Source organism: Typopeltis vanoorti, chromosome 8, assembly GCF_054136105.1.
Source record: "Typopeltis vanoorti isolate ZY-2024b chromosome 8, IOZ_Tvanoo_1.0, whole genome shotgun sequence".
NCBI lineage: Eukaryota > Metazoa > Arthropoda > Arachnida > Uropygi > Thelyphonidae > Typopeltis > Typopeltis vanoorti.
In genome coordinates, this window is record NC_143556.1 from 12,042,364 (window position 1) to 12,065,804 (window position 23,441).

The 23,441-nt window shown below is 35.4% G+C and overlaps 1 protein-coding gene and 1 pseudogene across 1 annotated transcript in view; both read left to right on the forward strand.

Moving 5' to 3' along the window:
- LOC150103736 (E3 ubiquitin-protein ligase COP1-like) overlaps positions 1-23,441 on the forward strand; it is a 405,850-nt gene that overhangs the window by 116,545 nt on the left and 265,864 nt on the right. The window lies entirely within an intron of this gene.
- LOC150103737 (5S ribosomal RNA) lies at positions 6,416-6,534 on the forward strand (annotated as a pseudogene).

Here is a 23,441-nt window from a genome sequence, read left to right on the forward strand (position 1 = left end):
TTTATCACTTCTCTGGGGCGAATACCGCTCAGTTATTTTACTATCAGCCTTTGAGATAGCATTGCACTCAGCCCAATACATGTTTTCATACAGTTGTGATATGCAATTTTCGTCAAAATTGCTGCTTTCTGCAGCGAATTCTTCCAGTTTATCGATCTCACCATTTCCCTAATATCGGTTTGCTTATCTTCATTACTCATCATCATTCTTGTCTCAGCACGATTTGGCCTTGTCAAGCATTCGGTGGTGTCCCCTTTCTGGGTGGTTGCACTCTCTGAGGGATCATTCTTCGTCTCTTCATTCACTCACATCCTTGTTATTCTGTCTGATGTTGTGGTTATATTTTCCTACACGTTTATTAGTCCCTTCGGCTTGGAATCTCTGAGTGTTTCTCTTGTTCTGCCTTACTCCCATTAGAGAAACTTCCCAGGCACTGAAATCACAGGAAAATCTATGCCTTTTTAGAAAGTCAGTATTACTATGGAGGTTTCTGGGATAATTAGCAGTTCAGGAAATACACTCAAACCAAAACCAGGCAACCACATGCTTAATTTTAGCTTTCTATTAGCATAAATAGTAGGATTTGCTATACCATTCAGTCTTACTGGCCTCCGAAGTTTCGTGACCCCGTTATCAATTCTAGACCTTAGTCTCTTGAACAAGGATTCTGTCATAACTGAGACTTGGGATCTGTGTCCAATACAACATTACAGTGTATCTCTTTTATTTCTCCATGAATAATGGTCATGAGCTTGTTGCGTTGTTTCTGACTCTCTTCTCTAAAATTTTCCTGATCTGTTTGTGTGATGTTGCCTAGCCCCCAGCGCATTAGTTTCAAACTGTTTATTCTGGTAATATCTTCCTCTATTTTGGAAGCACTTCCTAGCTATGTGTCCCATTTTGCTGCAGATATATCATTGGGGTGCTCCCCCCCTTGTTATCCCTTCGTTCATGACTGGTTTTCTGTGGTGGTTTTAGCTATTGTTTCATGTAGTTGAAAACAGATTTTTGATGAGAAAGACTTCAATTACAGGCACATTGTCATTGATTAATAAAGATATAATATTAAGATTAGCTAGAATATCTTATATAGAGAGAGAGGTTTAATTCTAAGAATTTCTAGGCTAAATTTGAAATATTTTTGATGTAGGAATTAATATATTCAATATGATTCTTTAAGAGGCCTTCTAATCATTTCGATAAGCTGTAAGTTGAAGGATGCATTGGAGTGGCTGACTTACAAGATGGATAGTGAAATTTAAGCTATTTTTAAAATCCATCTAGCCAATTTTGGCATGTGATGAATAAAATCTTTTTGTGGGTTTGACCAAGTTAGGTCTCTGTCTGATACTGAGTAGATAGGTTGAGGAATCAGAGAGCGAAATAGTTGCTAATTTTGTTTCATAGTTTGTATTCAAGTTACTGATGCATCTTCTTTGTTGGCTTTCAAAAAAAAAAAAAGTGTATTTGTTATTTCCAAGTTTCTTTTTCAAAGCTTTATTTAAATTAAGGGGATATTAAATCCCACATTATTTCAAAGCCGAATAAGAAACTCAAAGATAGAAATCAAAGAGTTTCATGCTGAATATAACAAACTATAAAAGTTTTGGCAAATTGTAGCGTACACTAAAAGCACATGATACCATACCAGGGCAACTCGTAGCAGAGGTGGTAAAGTTCAGATCATTATTCTTAGTATTTTCCATAATGTAAAACACAACTCCTAGGAGATGTATGATATTATACATTATGGTGGAAGGTCACTACTCAGACTGGTTTCGACCTTTATTGAGGTCTTATCAGTGAGTAGGTAGACCAGGTAATACTGAGATTATAGTGAAGAGAACTTATATACTTTGTTATACAATTGTCAAAAAGGTGCACTGATAAATTACTAAAATGAACAGCCAAAAGGCTTCACTTCAGCGATGTTCAACCATAATGTATAACATTATACATCTCCTAGGAGTTGTGTTTTGCATTATGGAAAATACTAAGAATAGTGATCTGAACTTGAACCACCTTTGCTACGAGTTGCCCTGGTTTGGTACCATGTTCTTTTAGTGTACGCCACAATTTGCTGAAACTTTTATAGTTTGTTATATTCAGCATGAAACTCTTTGATTTCTATCTTTGAGTTTCTTATTCAGCTTTGAAATAATGTGGGATTTAACATCGCTGAAGTGAAACCTTTTGTCTCTTAATTTTAGTAATCAAAGCTTTATATTATTGTATTCTTGGGGTCACAGCATTGGTGAAGCTTTCCTCAAGTAGGCCTCCAGGAGACAGGTAGAAATGATTAAATTAGGGAAATAGGTAAACATCATAGCGACATTTCTCATTGGAAACTAGAAATGAAGATAAATCGCATGTATCTCATCTGTGCACCATGATATATGTGGAAGAAAATTTCTTATCCTGACATTTTAAAGAATCTATTGAATTTATTCCTTCACACAGACCATTAATAAAAACTAAAGATTGATTTTACATGTTATGGAAATCCAGACCCACATCAGGTCTCATAATCTGACCTGCTGTGGGAATGACCAGATTTGTTCCAATAGCTGACTTTTTGCTGTTCGCCCTGGTTTCCTGGCGAAAACAGCGGGGGCCTTGTTTAACCGGACAGTTCCCCAGCTTGCATAAAATTTTGTCATGTTGTACCACTTTACCATCAGCGACCTGAAATTTAACCCGTCGCTGTTGAGATTTTTAAAACATTATAGTCAATTTAAAATCTTTGGGGTCTGTGACATCTCACCTTACTAATGCTGGGTTAAAAATGCCACTTCCTTCAAACATCTTGGAACATTGATTACTCGAGATAACAAAATCGGTACAGCAATTCAAGCTGGAATACGTGCCTCTGGGGTGCTCAAGTCAAAGCTGTATAACTGAGAGCAGACCTCCACATAGCCTTTAAAGGAATGCGAAGAACCGACCATGGCTTCTGACCTAATGTCCAGTCCTCACCTTCTCGTAGTGCACCCTGTTGGGTATCTACCTGGATACTGAACGAACGAGGATTGGCTGGCAATTTGGGATTTAGCCGACCAAATTGTATTATTGGCTAAAACCAAAATACAAAATGATGGTACAACATGACAAAATTTCATGCCGGCTGGGGAATCGCCTGGTTAAACAAGGCCCAAGTTGTTTTCGCCAGGGAACTAGGGCGAAAAGCGAAAAGTCAGCTACTGGAACTAATCTGAAAACACACCCCAACCCAACATCACCAGAGTTAAAGATCGGTATTATCGACATAATAAGAAGTCTGAATGGCAAAGAAATGGAGCTAGTTGAGGAATTAGATAAGTACCAGATCAACATAATAGGGGTGACCGAAACGGTGAGATCTTTCTGAGCAATAAATACAAAATGTTATATTCAGGTAATGACAATCAAAGAAAAGAAGGAGTAACCATAATATTCAACACAAAATACGAGGCTAATCTTCTTGAATGGCAGTCAGTCTCAAGTAGAGTAATGTGGGCAAATATGAGAATGGGGAACTGGACAATGAGAATTATTTGTGCCTATGGTCCCACAGAAGATTCTACTAAGGTAGAAATGGAGGAATTTTTTTAGGCTTTAGAGAAAGCAACTGACACAATGAAAAAGGAAAAGTTAGTCCTTGTTTGGGATCTAAATGCCAGAGTAGGAAATGATTGTCAGACACACAAAAATATTTTGGGAAAATTTGGAGAAAAGAGCAAAGCTTAATAATAATGGCAAATACTTGTTGGATTTCTCAGGACATGGACTGGTGCAGGACACCAGAACCTACAGAGTAGGAATTATACACACTTTAACACAAGAATATTTTACTATTTGCAAAATTTTTTTTTTGTCTGAAACTAACAGACTATCTTCAGTGGCTACATAGGAACAGTTTATAACAAGGTGGGATACCAACAATTCATCATTCAAAAGTAGAATGAGACACGTGATGTTACATTGCTAAGCATTAAAGAGAGGAAAAATTTCATCAGAGTGATGATTAAATTATAGGTATTAATTCACAATTTCATATAATAATCTTAATTTATAAATAATATTAGACTAATGTAGGAATTAAATGGGAAGTCCACTTTCACCTGCGCTATCCAACTTTTGTTTGGAACATCTAGAAGACGTCCTGTTTTCATCTATATTCCCTCGACCATTCTTTTGGGTGAGATATATAGACTACATCTTTTCAGTGTGGCCTCATAACAGAGATTCCTTACCTTCCTTTTTAGCCAGAATCAATTCCTTACATCCCTGTATTAAGTTTACCATGGAGATTGAAAGAGACAACAAGTTATCCTTTTTAGACATCCTCCTCATCCATTCACCTTCAGGAATTTTAACAACAACAGTTTACAGAAAATTCAATTTCACTCTACGTTATATTCTCAATCTGCTCATCATCCTTATCAAAAAATAGGAATCATAAAATGTTTAATCCGACGAGCTAGAACTCATTGTCCAACTCCTTATGAATTACAGAAAAAACTTTCAACTATCAAACATCACATGAAATTAAATGGATTCTCCGAAAAAAGTATCCAACATCTGTTCAATTCCTACAATCCAATCCAGAACAATAAAGAATCAATATGTCAAGTTCCAATTCCATATATTTCTGGGATTTTAGAACCATTTTCAAGAATTCTGAAGAAATATGATTTAACAGCCACTTATATACCTATTAACAAAATATCCACCTATTTCCCCTCTTCTGAAGATAAATGCTCAACTATGTCTCTGCCTGGTGTGTATCAAGTTCCTTGTAGCTGCATTCTGTCCTACTTTGAACAAACAGGACACTCTATAGAAAAAAGAAAAAAAAAAAAGAATTCAAGAACAATCATACATTCTGCACAACAAATCCGATAAGTCTGGGTTGGCTCAGCATGGGATTGAGACAATCCACAACATCCTCTGGTCCAAGACTCGCCTTCTAAACAGAAGTTGCTATAAATTTGAATGGCTATTCAAAGAGAATGCTGAGGCCTTACTTCAATGCCCTAACTTGAATCGAAATGACTATATATATCCTTATCAAAAATATGGGAAAGTTTAATCAGGATAACACATTATATATATATATATATTTTTTTTTTTTTTTTTTTAATTGAGACTTTTAATTCCTACATTAGTCTAATGTTATTTATAAATTAAGATTATTATATGAAATTGTGAATTAATATCTATAATTTAATCATCACACTGATGAAATTTTTTTTCTCTTTGATGCTTAGCAATGTAACATCACAAGGTTTGTTCTACTTTTGAATGATCAATTGTTAGTATTCCACCTTGTTAAAAACTGTTCCTATGTTGCCACTGAAGAGTCTGTTAGTTTCAGACTGAAATATTTTGCAAATAGTAAAATATTCTTGGGTTAACATGTGTATAATTCGTAATCATAATGTCAAGTGTCTCTCAAAAGTAAAAGAGTGTACAGATGATTTGAAATTAGAAGTGATCACTATTTAATCTTGAGCAGCATAAAATCGAATTTCATATTGAAAAGAAAAACATGTAAGAAAGTTTTAAAGCGAATAAAAGTTGTGCAGCTCTCAAATGTGAACTGTAGATTAAAATACACAAAGATTATTGAAGAAAAAATGAGAGTTTGAGAATAGCAACCAAACCTTGGAGATTCAGTGGCAAACCTTGAAGAAAACCCTGATTGATTCAGCCAGAGAGGCATGTGGTGAGGTTGTCTGTAAGGATAAAAAAATCAGAACTCCCTGGGTGACACAGGAAGTTAAAGAGGCAATGAAGGAAAAGAAGAAAGCATATCAAAAGTTCCTGTCAAATAAGTCAGCTTGTGCTCTTAGAGAATATAGAGACAAATGCAAGAATGCTAAACACTGTGTAAAACTTGCTAAACAAAAGTCATGGGAGGACTTTGGCAAGAATATACAAAATAAATATCAAGAAGGTGGCAAAATATTCTGGAAGTTGTTGAAGAAGTTTAGGAATGGAGGAAAGAGTGCTGTAAAAGGAGTTAGCGATGATAAAGGTGACATGAAAACTGGAGAAAAAGATATCCTTGAAGTATGGAGTAGTTACTTTGAAAAACTGCTAAATGAAACAAGCAGTGATGATAGCACAGTGGTAAAAAATATACTGCATAGTTCAGATGGCCTGGACAGAGGGACGAAATCCTGATGATTGGAATAGAGCTCTCATAGTGCCCATATATAAAAAGGGTAATAAAACTGAATGTGAGAATTACAGAGGTATTTCCCTACTGGGTGTTCCTGGTAAGATTGATGCAAGTATACTTGAGAAACGGTTGAGAAGAATTGTGGAAGAAAAGCTTGGTGAAGAACAAGCTGCATTCAGGTGAACTAGAGGCTGTCAGGATCAGATCTTCACTTTAAGACAAATAGTTAAGAAATCATGGGAATATCTTATCAGTGGCCAGATAGGTTTGAAAGCACCAGTTCTCGTCTGATCACTGAAGTTAAGCAAATCTAAGTCTAGTTAGTACTTGGGAGGGTGTCCACCTTGCAACCCTGGGTGTTGCTGGCATTTATTATTTTAGCGCCTCCATAGCGTAATTGAAAGAATGACGGTACATTGTGCCCTTCGATTGGAATAGGCCTAAGTTCGATTCTCATCGAGACGGGGGGAATCTTTATGTGGACGTTTTCAATCAAAGGTGAGTTAGCCGATCTCATATGGAGGTTACAGGTTTTTTCCTCTCAGAAACTTGTGTTTTTCATCCCGCATAGAAACAAATCGGCTCTTCAGAACATGCAATTTACAGACAAAAAAAATACTAGTGGTGGTGGTGGTGGGCAGTAGATGGCATTGATGGAGATGATTGGTAGTAGAGGTTCGCTGTAGTGATGGAGACAGTTGCATAGTGGGTGTCCTCCTGCGACGAATCTTCGGACTCCTTGGAGGCATTATGAATAATAATAATAATAATAATAATAATAATAATCTATTTTAGTTTTGTCGATCTGGAAAAGGCATATGACGAGGTGCAAAGAGAGAAGCTATTCAATATGATACAGTTATATGGTGTCAATGGGTCATTATATCAAGCAATACATAGTCTTTATTTGAGTTGTAAGTCAGCAGTTAGAATTGAAGGAAGTACAGGAAGATGGTTTAATGTTAAAATCTGGTGTGAGACAAGGATGTACATTATCCCTTCTGTTATTCATTATCCATATGGATCACATTATGAAGGAGAGTGGTATTAAACATGATATCAAAATTTGAGATGTTAATGTCACAGGTTTTTTTCCTCTCAGAAACATCATCTCATAACATCATCTGCATAAAGCTCTTTGTTTTATGCAGATGATGTTATGCTTCTAAATAAATCTGCTTCAAGTCCTCAAGATTCCCTGACTAAGTTGAATATCTTGACTTTGGCACGATTTTTAGTAAAGATGGTAAATTAAATATAGAAATAGACAACAGAATCATCAAAGCTGGTATGGTAGGAAGTCAATTGAATAAATTCATATGGAATAAGAGAGAGATTAGTTGGAGACTAAATTAGCTGTATACAAGACAGCGTTCAAACCAGTTTTAACTTATGGATCTGAGAGCCGGGTCAGGAGTAAATCACTTGACCAAAGACTAGAGACCACAGATGAGAGTTCTAAGAAAGATTAGAGGTATGAACAGCTGGCATCAATGGCAACGTCATATTAAAAACGAGGATATTAGGAAAGAACTTCATTTATTATATTTTAGAATTCTCTCAAGGAAAGCTAAAATAGAAATACTTATGGTAATCATTAGATATATTGTTTTATAATGAGCAGAAACCCAGAACATAAAGGAGAAAAACATAACCATGAACTCTCTAATTTCATTTGTTTGTAGTGGGGATCTATAGATGTGGAAAGAATGAGCAAGCAGAGAATAGCCAAATAAGTGTTCATAATGAGGCCTGATGGAAAGTGATATAGTGGAGGACTGCAACGGTGTTGAGAGGATAGCATCCAAAAAGACTTAGCTAAAGATGGAAATCTTGGAATTGACTGGAAAAGCTCAAGACATGAGTGGAAGAAGTTGGTACTTGTAGCAAAGAACCTTAGAGGTTCAGTGAGCTAGAAGAACTAATAGGTCTAACTACCGACCTATTAGTATCTCTGGCGTGGTAGTGAAGATTTTAGAGAAGTTGTTAAGAACTCGCATACAGAAATGGGTAGACAAGCATTCTAGATAAATAAATACAACTCATAATAAAATATAACATATAAAATATAAATACAACTCATAATAAATAAATAGATAAATACAACTCAGAGGATAATTGCTATGTTGAAGCGAACCTTGACATGTAAGCTAGAAGAACTAATAGGCTAACTACCGACCTATTAGTATCTCTGGCGTGGTAGTGAAGATTTTAGAGAAGTTGGTAAGAACTCGCATACAGAAATGGGTAGACAAGCATTCTATACTCTGCAGGGAACAGCATGGGTTTTCTAAAGGAAGCTCATGTTTTAGCAATTTGCTCATATTTTATAACAATATTACGGCAGAGTTGGATAAAGGGAATGGATACGCTATGATGATGTTGGATTTTTCTAAGGCATTTGATAGGATACCACACGATAGGCTGTTGTGTAAACTGGAGAATATGGGATTGGAACATAATCTATTGACTTGGATCAGGGGATGGTTGACAGACAGATACCAAAAAGTGGTATACAGTGGGTGTGAATCTGCCAGATTTAAGGTAATCAGTGGTGTTGTACCTCAGTGTCCTTGGGCCATTATTGTTCAATCTATACATTAATGACATCAAGCAGGGTATATCATCAGATTTGCAATTGTTTGTTGATGAAGCGAAGTTAGGCAGTGCAATCAGGGATGCTACTGATATTCAGCAATTACAAAATGATTTGAATAGACTGGAAATCTGGGCAAACGAAAATGGCTGTCAGTTTAATGTTAGTAAATGCAAATTTATGCACTTTGGAGTGATTACAGTTCCAGTGACAGGGTTATGTTACAAGAAACTGAAGAGGCAAGGGATATTGGTGTATTGGTGGATTAGAATTTAAAGTTCAAAGGTCACATAGCAAAAGTTGTAAATAGAACTCAGAGGATAATTGCTATGTTGAAGCGAAACTTGACATGTAAGGATAAGGGAGTAATTTTGCCTCTTTATAAAGCTTTGATAATACCACACTTGGATTACTGTGCGCAGATTTGGTCTCTCAGGTTCCAAGGGGATAAAGAAGCTGTGGAAAGGGTGCAAAGAAGAGTTACAAAGATTATCTGGATTATGGGATTTATATAATGAGGACAAATTGCAAGTATGTGGATTACTGACTCTGGTTGACAGGAGAAAGAGGGGGGGGGGTGATATGATAGAGGTCTATAAACTTTAGAATGGGTGTTATAGCATTTCAACTGATGAAATTTTTCATTATATGGAAGGTGGGGAGAGAACACGGGGGCATCCATGGAAGTTAAGGTTGTTCTCAGTCAAGAAAGGGGTGAGAGCTAAGTTTTTCTTCCAGAGAGCAGTGAGTGAGTGGAATAATTTGCCCTTATGGGTAGTGAGTGCATCTAGTGTGAATGAATTCAATGGTAGGAATGATAGCTGGGTTGGTTAATTTACAGTCTCCCTCGATGAGTCCTTGAACTTCCTGGAGGTCTCGGATAATAATAATAAAAGTAACATAATGAAGACTCAACATTGAGAACATGTGAGTCACATGTTGAATAAAGTATAGTAGCATGGTTGAAACTGCTCTAAAAAGTCCTAATGACATTTTTTTATATATATTTTGTTTAAAAAAAATTAACCAGAAAGGGCTGTGTGAACAACAATTTCCTATAAAACGAGTAACTTATCCCATCACATCTATTCAGAATGAGCTCATGTAGCAAAGTTTTGCTTCTTTTTCCAATGACTATAACCAAATTGAGTCTTGGGTTCCTGGATTTATTGCATCCAACTCTGTCTGTCCAGGACCCTATTTTGACATTGCAATATGATGTTGCGAATACAATTTTTCTCAGGATTTTTCTTTCAAAAGCTGAAATTAGATTCTTTACACTTACTGTAAATATCCAGGTTTCACACGCATAGGTAACAATTGGATGAATTATTGATTTATATGTTTACTTTAGTCTTCCAGTTTGTATCTTTTGAACTGAATACACCAGAGAGAGAGAGCCCCCCTCTCTCTCTCTCTCTGGTGTATTCTTCATTTGGTTGGTTATTCCAGCCATTCCATAATACAGTCATACCCCGACTTACGCGAATCCGGAGTTATGCAGTTTCATATATGTACGTATTCCTGTCTCGCCACTAGTCGTATCTTTCCGGCGGGGGCTGCATTCGCCAGTGTCGCACATGCTGCGAACAAGCACTAACGTGTTTCGTGCTGTCTCCATTCATACACAATTTTTATAGTCTACAAGCGTTGCGATTGTTTAATGTTATGTTCTTGATAAACATTTTATCACATAAAAAATAATAATGTCGTCCAAAGGAAGCAAGCTCCATTCTTCTACAGCTAGCAAGAAAAGAAAAACATTGACTTTGGAAACAAAACTCAACATTATTAAGGATTTTGAAGGCGGAATGAAATTTGTGAGCTAGAAAGAAGTTTGATCTACAGGACTACACAGTAAGAACAATCATAAAAGAAAGGTTACAGATTTTGGAGGACATAGCTTCTAACGAGGAACGAATTGTAGCCACAAGGTAAGGAATAAAAAATCATTAGCTTGCTATGAAGAAATGTTGCGTGACAAGAAAAAGACATTATGCCGTCAGACGAATCTATTAGATTTTATGAAACTATTGACATCAAAATAACTATCTTTTTTTTATGTACAAAAAACTACAATTATGATTAAATTACAATTATGAAAAACTACAATTATGATTAAATTTCTTATAGGTGTTTTTGTAAACCTTTGGTCCCAATTAACTAATATTTTGTAAGTTTATATGCAAAATTATACCCAAGTTACGCGAATTCGACTTGCGCACTTTTTGTTGGTCCCACCTACCGTGTAACTTCGGGGGTATGACTGTAATTCCCGCAAGCTTTCACAGCTGTTTTAAAACTGCTGCTCCATAAGAAAATGGCTTTTTTTTTTTTTTATAGGATTACAGTCTTTCTATAGAATTCTGTGTTGGAAGGAAACAACATGTTCATCAATTCCATATGTTCTGGCTCATAAAATCTAATAATGTCTAGATGTTCATTGTGACAAACAGCTGCAAATTTGCTGGATTAGACATAACAAAATTGATAGATATGGATAAGTCAGAGGGGAAGTTTGTCCTTTGCAGAGCTTAGGAGAAAAGTTTATTAATCAGGTAAAAAAAACACTGAGATCATTGGATTTAAGTAATTTGGAGACACTTTGACACATGGAATGGTGATACGGTTTGCTGCTTTTTGGGAAACTGACGATGGAGAGATTGTTTGTGAAACTCACTGAAGCTGTTAGACAAAGTAGTTTTGATAAAATTTATTTCTTGGATTGATAACTTCTGTAGAGCACAGCAAACTAGCAGTAGATAAGTTGTAATGTGAGACTTTTTGACAAGGGTGGTAGCATGACTAAGCATTGATATATAAAGTATGTGGTTTTCTTTCTATCTCAAGACAGAAAACTGAAAGATCCCACTGGCTCATGAAGTTAAGCAGGTTAAGAAAGGAATGTATGTTGATCCTTTTCAATTTTGAGAATAAACTGTATGTGAGGATGAACCTCATTGAGCTTTATGAGAAAGTGTTGAAATTCAGATAAGGAATCATGCCAATACTGCATAGATATCATCTGTATCAATATCATCACAAAGGTCTGGGATGGATGTTGTAGAGCAGTCACTGTTCAAGATGTTCCATGAAGTAATTCACATGGATAGATGAAAGGGGACTAATTGTAGTAGTACTCTGTATTTGCTGGTAAAACTTACAACAGAAGTGATCTGATTAGATTTGGGCAATTTTTTTTTCCCATTCCAATTTCTGATGTGTTCTGGTATGTCAGTTTTTATTTAAATGTCTACAGATGTTTCCATTTGAAATACATCTCTCTTTTTCATAACCAAGGATGTACTTCACCTTGTATCTTTTCTTAGGTACTTCATAGGTGCTGTTCGATTGACTGGCATCCATTGTTCTTCCACTTTTTGACGATGCTGATTATAACAAGAGCAGCAGCTGCTGCCTTACATTCTCTTACAGTTCCTCTGCATATCCATTGATCTTGCCTTTCTTATTTTATTTAATTATTTAGTCTGCCTCTGTTCTCTGAAATCCCAAGCGTATCACACTTCCTAAGGAAGTACAACTTTCAGCTATTTAAGAGGAATAAGAATCCCCCCCCCCATCGTGGCAGCACATATCACTAATCTGCAATATATTCTGAAATTTTTCATGTTCAGGATTGATATATTTAAAAAGAAAAACAACTGGAAACCTAATCTCAAATAATTGCTAGTATAGATTCTCTCACTGTCATAAAAGTGATATTACTGCATATGTCTCCCACTTTTGGACAAATGCCACAAAAATCTTTGGAGAAACTGAAATATATGCTGTTGATATCTCTAAGGCATTTCTGCAACTTGGTTGCCAGCTATCTCTCTAGCTATACATCTGTGATAATGAATATGTAAAAAAAAAAAAAAAAAAATGATCACGAATTATTAAATAATTAAATTAACAAGAGAATAACTAATGTGATAATTTTTATTTATCATAAAATTTTTACTGTAGTAATAAGATCATCCTTAGTATGAAGTTTAAATTAAACAGGCAAAAGAGATGACTGAAAGATGCATAACTGAATATGTTTCAGAAAGGAAATACCGTGAGTAGACAGAATTATAATAACGGAATTAACTCGTAAAATATTATTTATTATTATTATCTGAGACCTCCAGGGAGTCAAGGACTCCCTTCCCTTAAATTCATTTACACTAAATGCACTCACTACCCCTAAGGGCAAATTATTCCACTCACTCGCTGCTCTCTGGGAGAAAAACCTAGCTCTTACCCCTTTCTTGACTGAGAATAACCTTAATTTTTATGGATGTCCCCATGTTCTCTCCCTGTCTTCCATATAACGAAAAATTTCATCATTTGAAATGCTATAACACCCATTCTTAAGTTTATAGAGCTCTATCATATCATCCCTCTTTCTCCTGTTAATCAGAGTCTGTAATCCACATACTCGCAATCTGTCCTCATAATCTAAATCCCATAATCCAGATATAATCTTTGTAACTCTTTTTTGCACACTTTCCACAGTTTCTTTATCCCCTTGGAACCCAAGAGACGAAATCTGCGCACAGTAATCCAAGTGTGGTCTTATCAAAGCCTTATAAAGAGCCATAAACCATCGGATCTGTTTAAGTTAGGAGAGTTAAGTAAAGTTTCACATGTTTCTTTATGAAGCTGTTCCATGAGGAACCAACTTTTGTGAAGGACTCTTGTCTTGTTCCAATGAACTCTATGTCTAGTGTTGATGGCATGTTCTGCAAGTCAAGACTGTTCAGGTTCAAGATATTGAATATAAGACTGGTGTTCTTCTAGCCGAATAAAGGCAGATCTTCCTGTTTGTCCAAAATAAGATAATCCACAAGAGCAAGGAAACTGGTAGACACCTGGATAACTGAGATATGGAAGCTTGTCCTTTGGAGAAGTGAGAAAGGTGGAGATTTTTATTTTTCTGAATGGTCGAAAGGCAACAAAACTATTTAGTGGTTTTAAAACTTTTGCTATGTGTTCACTAATGCCTTGCACATTAGGAATATGCATTATTTCTTTTATATTCGAAGAGGAAGACATATCAAAACTACTCAAAGCTCTTTTGATGAAGGAATCCTTATATCCATTAGATAAAAAAAGAGGAAATAATTATTGCAATTTTTTTCTGTAATAGATTGTCTGAAGAACAAAAGGAGTGGACTCGATGAACGAGTGTTTTAATAGTTCCTGCCTTTTGATTGAGATGGTGATGAGATTCAGCATGGATATAATGGCCTGTATGAGTCTTCTTTCTATAGACTGAGAAATGTAGATTACCATTTGGTTGGCAAAGAATTAAAAGATCTGAAAAGCTAACTGCTTATTTAATTCTACTTCTAGGCTGAACTGGATCCTTGGATGAAGTCCATTTAATTTCGAGAGAAACTATTGTAGTTCATCAGAAGAGTCATTCCAAATAGCAAAAATGTCATATACATATCAGAACAAATGAGTAGGTCTAGGAGAAATGTTGTCAAAAATACTTTGTTCAAAGTGCTCCATAAAGAAGTTAGCGATAGCAGGAGAAAGAGGATTGCTTATTGCTGTTCCTTAGATTTGTTTTTAAAGGAAAAATAACCAGAATGCATTACAAAATCAAATATTTTTACGTCTGAAGGAAATTCTTGTTGCTGTAATTCAATGCTCTCAGGTAAAGAAACATTAGTAAATAATGAAACAACATCTAAACTAAACATAATATCCGAAACGTCCAAATGAAGATCCAAAATTTTATTTTTGAAATCCAAAGTATTTTTTTTTTATAAGTATCAGTTCTTCTAGTTGAAGAAGTGGGTAAATTTGATAAAAATTTAGAAATTTTTTATGTGGGACAACCTATACAATCTACAACTGGTCTCATCATTGAAGAAGAAAAATTACTCACTTCTTCAACTAGAAGAACTGATACTTATATAAAAAATACTTTGGATTTCAAAAATAAAATTTCGGATCTTCATTTGGATGTTTTGGATATTATGTTTAGTTTAGATGTTGTTTCATTATTTACTAATGTTTCTTTACCTGAGAGCATTGAATTACAGCAACAAGAATTTCCTTCAGACATTGTAAAAATATTTGATTTTGTAATGCATTCTGGTTATTTTTCCTTTAAAAACAAGTTATATCAACAAATCTAAGGAACAGCAATTGGCAATCCTCTTTCTCCTGCTATCGCTAACTTCTTTATGGAGCACTTTGAACAACGTATTTTTGACAACATTTCTCCTAGACCTACTCATTGGTTCAGATATGTATATGACATTTTTGCTATTTGGAATGGCTCTTCTGATGAACTACAACAGTTTCTCTCGAAATTAAATGGACCTCATCCAAAGATCCAGTTCACCCTAGAAGTAGAATTAAATAAACAGTTAGCCTTTTTAGATCTTTTAATTCTTCGCCAACCAGATGGTAACCTACATTTCTCAGTCTGTAGAAAGAAGACTCATATAGGCCATTATATCCATGCTGAATCTCATCACCATCCCAATCAAAAGGCAGGAACTATTAAAACACTGGTTTATCGGGCCCACTCCTTTTGTTCTTCAGACGATCTATTACAGAAAGAATTGCAATACATTATTTCCTCTTTTTTTATCTAATGGATATAAGGATTCCTTCATCAAAAGAGCTTTGAGTAGTTTTGATATGTCTTCCTCTTCAAATACAGAAGAAATAACACGTATTTCTGTTCCTTATGTGCAAAGCATTAGTGAACATATAGCAAAAGTTTTAAAACCACTAAATAGTTTTGTTGCCTTTCGACCATTCAGAAAAATCTCCACCTTTCTCACTTCTCCAAAAGACAAGCTTCCACATCCCAGTTATCCAGGTGTCTACCAGATTCCTTGCTCTTGTGGATTATCTTATTTTGGACAAACAGGAAAATCTGCCTTTATTCGGCTAGAAGAACACCAGTCTTATATTCAATACCTAGAACCTGAACAGTCTGGACTTGCAGAACATGCCATCAATGCTAGACATAGAGTTCATTGGAACAAGACAAGAGTCCTTCACAAAAGTCGGTTACTCATGGAACAGCTTTATAAAGAAATTTGAAACTTTACTTCACTCTCCTAACTTCAGCAGATCCGATGGTTTATGGCTATCCCTTTTATGGGAGATAGGAAAGATTAGCTGATTTATAAAGTACTAACTTTTTTAATTCTGTGTGTGTGTGTGTGTGTGTGTGTGTGTGTGTGTGTGTGTGTGTGTGTGTGTGTGTGTATTTTTAAGTTAGGAAATTTATTGACTTTTTTTTTAGCTATCCTACATTAGCCACTTAGGTGGCGCCTTTTGGAATTGTCATTTATTGTTTAATTAGCTTTATACGTGTACTGAAGATGCCTGTGATACTCAGGCAAAAATTCTACTAATAAATAATATTTTATGTGAGTTAATTCCATTATTATAATTTTAATTATTATGCATAACTAAAAACATGTTAGCCACATTCAGATAGCATAGTTAGCCACTTTTCACAAAGGACTTTGCAGGTGATGGCATGTTCTACAAGTTTAGCTGTTTAGCTCATGAAATTTAACAGAATCAAGATATTCATCATGACAAACTACCACAAATCAACCAGTTCAGCCAATGCACAATATGATAATTTAATAAACACCAAGCAGAAATTTCTTTTGCAGAACCTAAAAAGGCAGAAATATTTTTATTAGAGCAAAAGAACACCTGAAGGCCAACATGTGTAAGTAGTATGACTATTCCTTTAGAAATACTTTTATCATAAAGAATGGTGATGTGATATACCACTTCTTGGGAGGAAGGTGATGAAGTTCTTCTGTTAATGACTGTTGACATAAGACTTGGTGAAGCCATTAGTTTTTCACAGCATACCCTCTTCATTAAACATAGTCCTTTGGAATAACACTAAGGTCTTTCAAAATATCCGGTTCCCTCTTATATATTTATACAAAGAAAGTTATGAAGCCATGCTTTGCCATAAAAGTGAACAGAAGTAATGGACCAAAGTCATCCATGTTATGGCAGATAATTGTTTCCTATACATTCTGCCACATGCAATAGTGTTTAAGATTTAATAACTCTTTTGTTTTAAATTATGCAGTTAGGCTCTTGATATTTTTTGACCATGTTATTCAGTGTTGTTTGTATGTAACTCTCACATTTTCATAGTTGAGTATTCCAGTTGTCTCTTCTGCCAAATACCATGCCAATATTTTAACAAATGAGAATATCGAAAATTAGTTAACTTTTGAAATCTAAAGAAAAACAAATTACTGGACAGACAGTTCGAGAATGGGTTTATATTAGGGGGATGACTTGTACTTGATTTTATTTGATAACAGGAGTCTGGAGAACCTATTTATTGGTATACAACCTTAATACAGAACTTCAAAGAAAACTAGATCATGATGGGAGGAATGATGAGAATCTATGTGTAAGAGTGATTAAGATATGCAACTGTATTAATAATACAAATGTGCCTTAACATGAAGGTGATTATGATGATTGGATGATTGTGTCCTTATCTGGTTGAGACGTTATCTGCAAGAATGTGAGCATAAGTGAGGCCTTAGATATGATTAGAGATATATAAGTTGTTTAACTGGATCATGCAGGTTACAGAGGCAAGTATACAGAAAAGGCTGGAGGAAACTTATGTCTACACACAAATGCTAGGTGTATCAGGAACATATGGATTGAGCTTTGTTGCCTTACTGAATATGTTGTGACCTCAGATTATAAGCATTAATAAGATCTGGTTCTCAGAGGCATACTAACTGACATCAAGTGTAAAAGATAAAACATTTTTCAGTGGAACACAGGGAGAGAAAAGAGGTGCTGCTAATAATGTTGGATTCATTTTAGTAATTTAAGACTACAAATGTTTTAGGAATGATTACTTTAATTGCCTGATGTTTCAACCTTCATATCAAGGTCATCATCTGGAGTATATACACAAAGACAAGCTATATTACATTTCAAACAGTATGCCAAAGTGACAATGATTTGATCAACCATTATCTTACTTACCTGAACTCTAGTGGGGAAAAAACCTACATCAGTGCTATTGTAAAATTCAGTGCGGTGAAATTTTATATAAAGATTTTCCGCCATCGATTTTTACAGAGGTCATAAATCATGTGGAAACAAAAAAAATTGTAAATTACTGTATTTTAATGGAGAAGTGCTGGTTGTAAACTTGTAAAGTCAACAAAAAGAATGATATAGAAATTGTTCACAAATTATAAAAATATTGTGAAAGTTTAAATTGTTCATTATGTTCATTTGATATAACAGAATGTTAAAAGTAATTCTGCCTTAAGTTAAGGGGATTAGACAAGATTATGTTGGCGATTTGAAAGTAAACAAAGGTATTGAAGGTCATTCAGAATGTATGAGATTGTGTCTGCCAAATCTGAAGGTCAAGACAACAGTGACGTCGGTTACTTACAGAAGATTCGGGGGGGGGGGGGGGTCTCCGACCCTAAAAACAAGGAGTTTCTGAATCATATAAAAGAGATCTTCAGAACCCAGAGAGGAGTAGAGTTTTGTTTTTCGTCTTGCTGCAGTCCCTCTACTGGGAAAACCCAGGAGAGGCAGATCATTCTAAGGAGATGTATTTTCAGTAGTGGAACGTGCAACCAGATATGTGCCACCAACAATAGCTAGAAAACTGACGGTGAGCTATGCTACAAATCCCGGCAGAGGACTACACAGGAAGGCCGCCAGAAGCCATTCGCAAAGGCTAGGAAATAGGACTGAGGAAAGTAGTCAGCAGAACTTCCACAAATAAGACTGGTAGGACTGTATATGCATCTACAAATTTATGAGTAGATTTTAAGGTATTAACACTGAGATAGTGTTTAAGAATTGTATGTCTGCTGAACATAGCTTTGTTAAAATAGTTGTATAAGTTCTATAAAAAGTAATTGAGGCTGAAAACTAGTTAGTATATTTATTGAGGAAAATGTTAGCCAATGATATTGATTTTGATTGTTGATATTTGGTCCTTTTTTTATATTAAATGAGATATTTTCTTTGGATTTTTTGGACCATGATTCTTTATAAATATATGTATACAATCGTCAACCAGTTTCGCCAGCTTTGGACTGTCTGGCTTCTTCAGGATGAGAATGGTTACATTAACATTAAATTCTACAACAGAAGAATGCAATAACGACCTTAAAATCCGTTTAAAAAAAAATTGAAAAGAGATGCGTGATATTAAGAGCATAAAACATGGAGAATTAATCATTGTTAGTAGATCGAGTTTTATAGTTTTTCACGTAATTCAGTTCTGCTAAACATAGCGAATTATTAAACATTTCCAAATGTCTTTTAATATCATGCCTTGATTTCTATTGCGATTGTCTCCTGTACGGAGTACAGGAGACAATCGCAATAGAAATCAAGTGGTTACGGAGTACGCAATAGAAATACAGTGGTTACGGAGTACCACTACAGTGGTACTCCGTAACCACTGTAGCTTCTTTAAAGTTTCTACATTTGAAGTCTTCTTCAATGTATGGCATGGAGCTGTTGTCCCAATCAATGGAATGGTTCGAAGTTGAGAAATGATGAGCTAATCCTGCGGTGTCTGTTCTGTTGTTGTTGACATCTTAGATATGTTATTTTTTTCGGATTTCAGATTTCAGTCCACAGGAGATGTCAACAACAACAGAACAGACACCTCAGGATTAGCTCATCATTTCTCAACTTCGAACCATTCCATTGATTGGGACAACAGCTCCATGCCGTACATTGAAGAAGACTTCAAATGTAGAAACTTTAAAGAAGCTACAGTGGTAGTGGTACTCCGTACAGGAGACAATCCAAATAGACATCAAGGCATGATATTAAAAGACATTTGGAAAAGTTTAATAATTCGCTATGTTTAGCAGAACTGAATTACGTGAAAAACTATAAAACTCGATCTACTAACAATGATTAATTCTCCATGCTTTATGCTCTTAATGTCGCGCATCTCTTTTCAATTTTTTAAACTGATTTTAAGTTGTTACTGCATTCTTCTGTTGTAGCATTTGATGTTAATGTAACCATTCTTGTCCTGAAGACGCCAGACAGTCCAAAGCTGGTGAAACTGGTTGACAATTGTATACATATATTTATAAAGAATCATGGTCCAAAAAATCCAAAGAAAATGTCCCATTTAAATGATATTGATTGTAACAGCCAGTAATTGCCTAGATTTTGTAAAGCAAGTTATTCAAGCTTTGTAAATTACAGGTCTAAATTGTAAGGTTAAGATTTAAGTTTAAAATAGGCATTGGAGAGAAAATGTTTAATGTGTATCATATTGTATAGTGCCTAAGGTAAAATAAACATGTTTTGTTTATTTAAAACTATCGCCTGATTTTTGACCAATGCACTGTCTCACAAAAATAACCGAACCTATGTGCTTAAAGTAAAGAAATTGCCACTACTGACTATTTAAGGTATTATTTTAGAAAGTGATCTATTCTATAAGTGTTATAACTATTCTTCCCATGCTATAACATTAATTCAGGGTGGCGCAGTCGAAAAACAAATTTTCCCTGAATTATGTTGCTTGGGAAATAGTTAACTGTAACCGTGAGTTGCCTATTTTAGAGACTGTTTCACTAACAGCACTAATACATGTAGAAAGTATAAGGGATCACAAGCAGGGACTAAATTAATCGGCTTAAGTTAGAACAAGGTAAAGAGTACTTAACTTTGAGTTAGAAGTTAAAATACACATAAGAAAGATAATGGAAAAAGAGTACAATTAATACAAAGGCGAAACAGCTGAGAGGATATTGAGGAAGAAATAATTAAATTATACTGTAATTATTTCTTCCTCATTATCTCTCTCAGCTGTTTCACCTTTGTATTAATTCCATTATCTTTTTTCCCATTCCATTATCTTTTTTCATTATCTTTTTCCGTTATCTTTCCTATGTGTACTTTAACTTCTCTCAGTTAAGTGCTGTTTGAGTTTTTTCACTAGAGGTCAGGCCAGTAGAATAAAGTTGATCAAATCATTATTACTTTCACATATTGTATGAAATGTAATATAGCTTGTCTTTGTGTGTGTGTGTGTGTGTGTGTGTGTGTGTGTGTGTGTGTGTGTGTGTGTGTGTGTGTGTGTGTGTGTGTGTGTATATGCGGGATGATTTGAATCCACTTAGAGCAGAATGCCATGATTGCAGTATAAATAACAAATGCCTGTGCAACAGTGAGTTTGGAGCTATCTGGTGTATGTTGTTGCAGACCTACACATATTGGCCTTCTTCTTTAGTCTGAAGTACAGCACATATACAGTTTGGCATAGATTCCACAAGGTGTTGGATTGCATCTAATGCCTACAAAATAATCAGGCTTTCACCAGACAGTCCTCATTTAACTGACTCAGATTTGATGGAGGAGGACTTTACTCCTAGATGTGTTTTTCTAAAATTTTTCAACATTGTCAGTGGGAGTTCAGACCTGGACTTTGTGGTGGCTGGTGAAGATGGTAGCAATTGCTGTCATGCTTGTTGAACTGCTGCTGAACAGTTCTTGTATGATGGACAGTAGCATTGTTGTCCATGTTTTCTGCATATAGGTTTCTGATTCAGTGGCTGCCTGTATGTATAGTTGGTCAATTGCTGGCAGTGAAATACATTGCCAAATCAACCTGATGGAGTAATAAATGAGTGATGATTGAGTGACCTTAATTATCCAAACACTGGGTAACAGAGAAATATCATCTCATGAGAAGAATTTAACCAAATTATTGAGCTCTATCTGTCACATGCTGCTTCCTCGAGTATCATGTGACAGAAGGAGCTCAAGGTCAAAAAAGTTTCAGACCTTGATTATATTGTTAGAGAAAGTTTCAGTTGAAAGGTGACTGTTCTGCCTCCTGCTGGTTTCAGTGATCATGCTATACTGATATGGGAAGGATATGAATGTTCCATCCAGGAAGAATAACTGAATGGAACTAAAATTATGACAAACGAACTAAGGAGAATGCTAGTTCTGTCCAATTATATCGGTTACTAAATGGGAAGGATATCGTCAGTTCATGGAAGTATCAAAAAAACTTCTCACTGTTCCAATATCGGAATATGTCCCTCGAGTTCGAAGAATAAATAGTGCAGGAGTAAATGAAAATTTTCTTAAGAATCTCATATAATGAGATTCTTAAGAAAAAGAGTACATCGAAGGAATGCTATGTGCATAAGGACATTAGTTAAGAAAATTATAAGGTGCGGGTCAGAAGAGTTATTGGTATTGTACAAACAGTTAAGTCTCAGTACTGAAAAGAAATTAGTTCTGCAAGCTAAAGACAACTCAAAAGAACTTTATTTATTATTCTTTCTATAAGTGATAGAAAGAAAGAATGAATATGGAAGAATAGCTATTGAATGCAAATGGTATGCAGAAGAGATTGTTCATCTAATATTGACTGTTCATTTTGCTAAGAGCTATCAGCCTAGTGTATGAGAAGGAGGTATTAGAGCTGTTGCATATAACTGAATAAGAATGGATGGATGTCAGCATAGATGCTTAAAGAATATTCAGCCGAACTGGCTGTGCCTTCAGCCTAGTTGCATACTTTTTCAGTCTAGGTACAGGGAAGATGGCACATGAGTGGAAACAATGTATATAATTCTATTGAACAGGAGTGGTGCAAAGACTGATGTGGCTAACTAAACTTGTCTATCTCAGGAGTGGTAGTGAAGATTTTGGAAAGGTTTGCAAGGGATTGCATACAGGAATGGGTCGACAGAGAATCTATATTTTGCAATGAATATCTGAATATCTTGATTGCAATCTTGAATATCTTGCCTGCATATTATAATAATGTTGCAGTTGAGTTGGACAAGGGGAATGGATACATGATTTATACTTTTGGACTTTACTAAGGCTTTTCTCAGAATATAGCATAGTAGAAGGCTGTTGCTGAAGTTGTTGGCTATGGGATTAGATTATAAACTATTATTTTGGATAAGAGGATGGATGACTGACAGATATCAAAAAGTGGTCTATGGGGAGGTGTGAGTGATTTAGGATGATTCATTCTTTACATTAATTACATCAGGAAGAATTGAACAGATGACTTACAACTGTTTGCTGATGATGCAAAGATATGCTTGGTAATCAGGAATGCACTTAACATGCAGCACTTGCAGAGTGATTTGAATTGGCAGTCATTTCAATAGTAAACGTAAAGTTATGCACTTTAGTGTGACAAGATACTCAGTGGCATATTATGTTGAATAATTTTGACAGTATATATTAAAACACAGACTGATAAGTAAATTATCAAGCTAAGCCTTTCTACATGCTAGTGGCATATTATATTGGTGGGGTTATGTTAGAAGAAAGATCAGACTAATTAATAGCTTTAATGGAACATGTGCACTAGACATATTAAAGTAAGTTTCATCACGGCTTACACATGTAACAACTGCAACATGTAATAATGTTATGTAACTTACTTGAATTACTTGGGGGAGACCACACTCCTACCAGCCTCGTCCCCTGGGTGGTGGATGGGGGAAATCCAAATGGGTTGCTCTGAATAAAGAATAAAGAGCTGTGGACCAAAGGATGTAGCAGAGGCATGGCACGCTGGCTACATTATTATGCCAGTAATAATGTTTTGCAGAAAGTCTACAAACCGACTACTCCGTACAGGACAACCGATGCGCCTACTCAAAGACC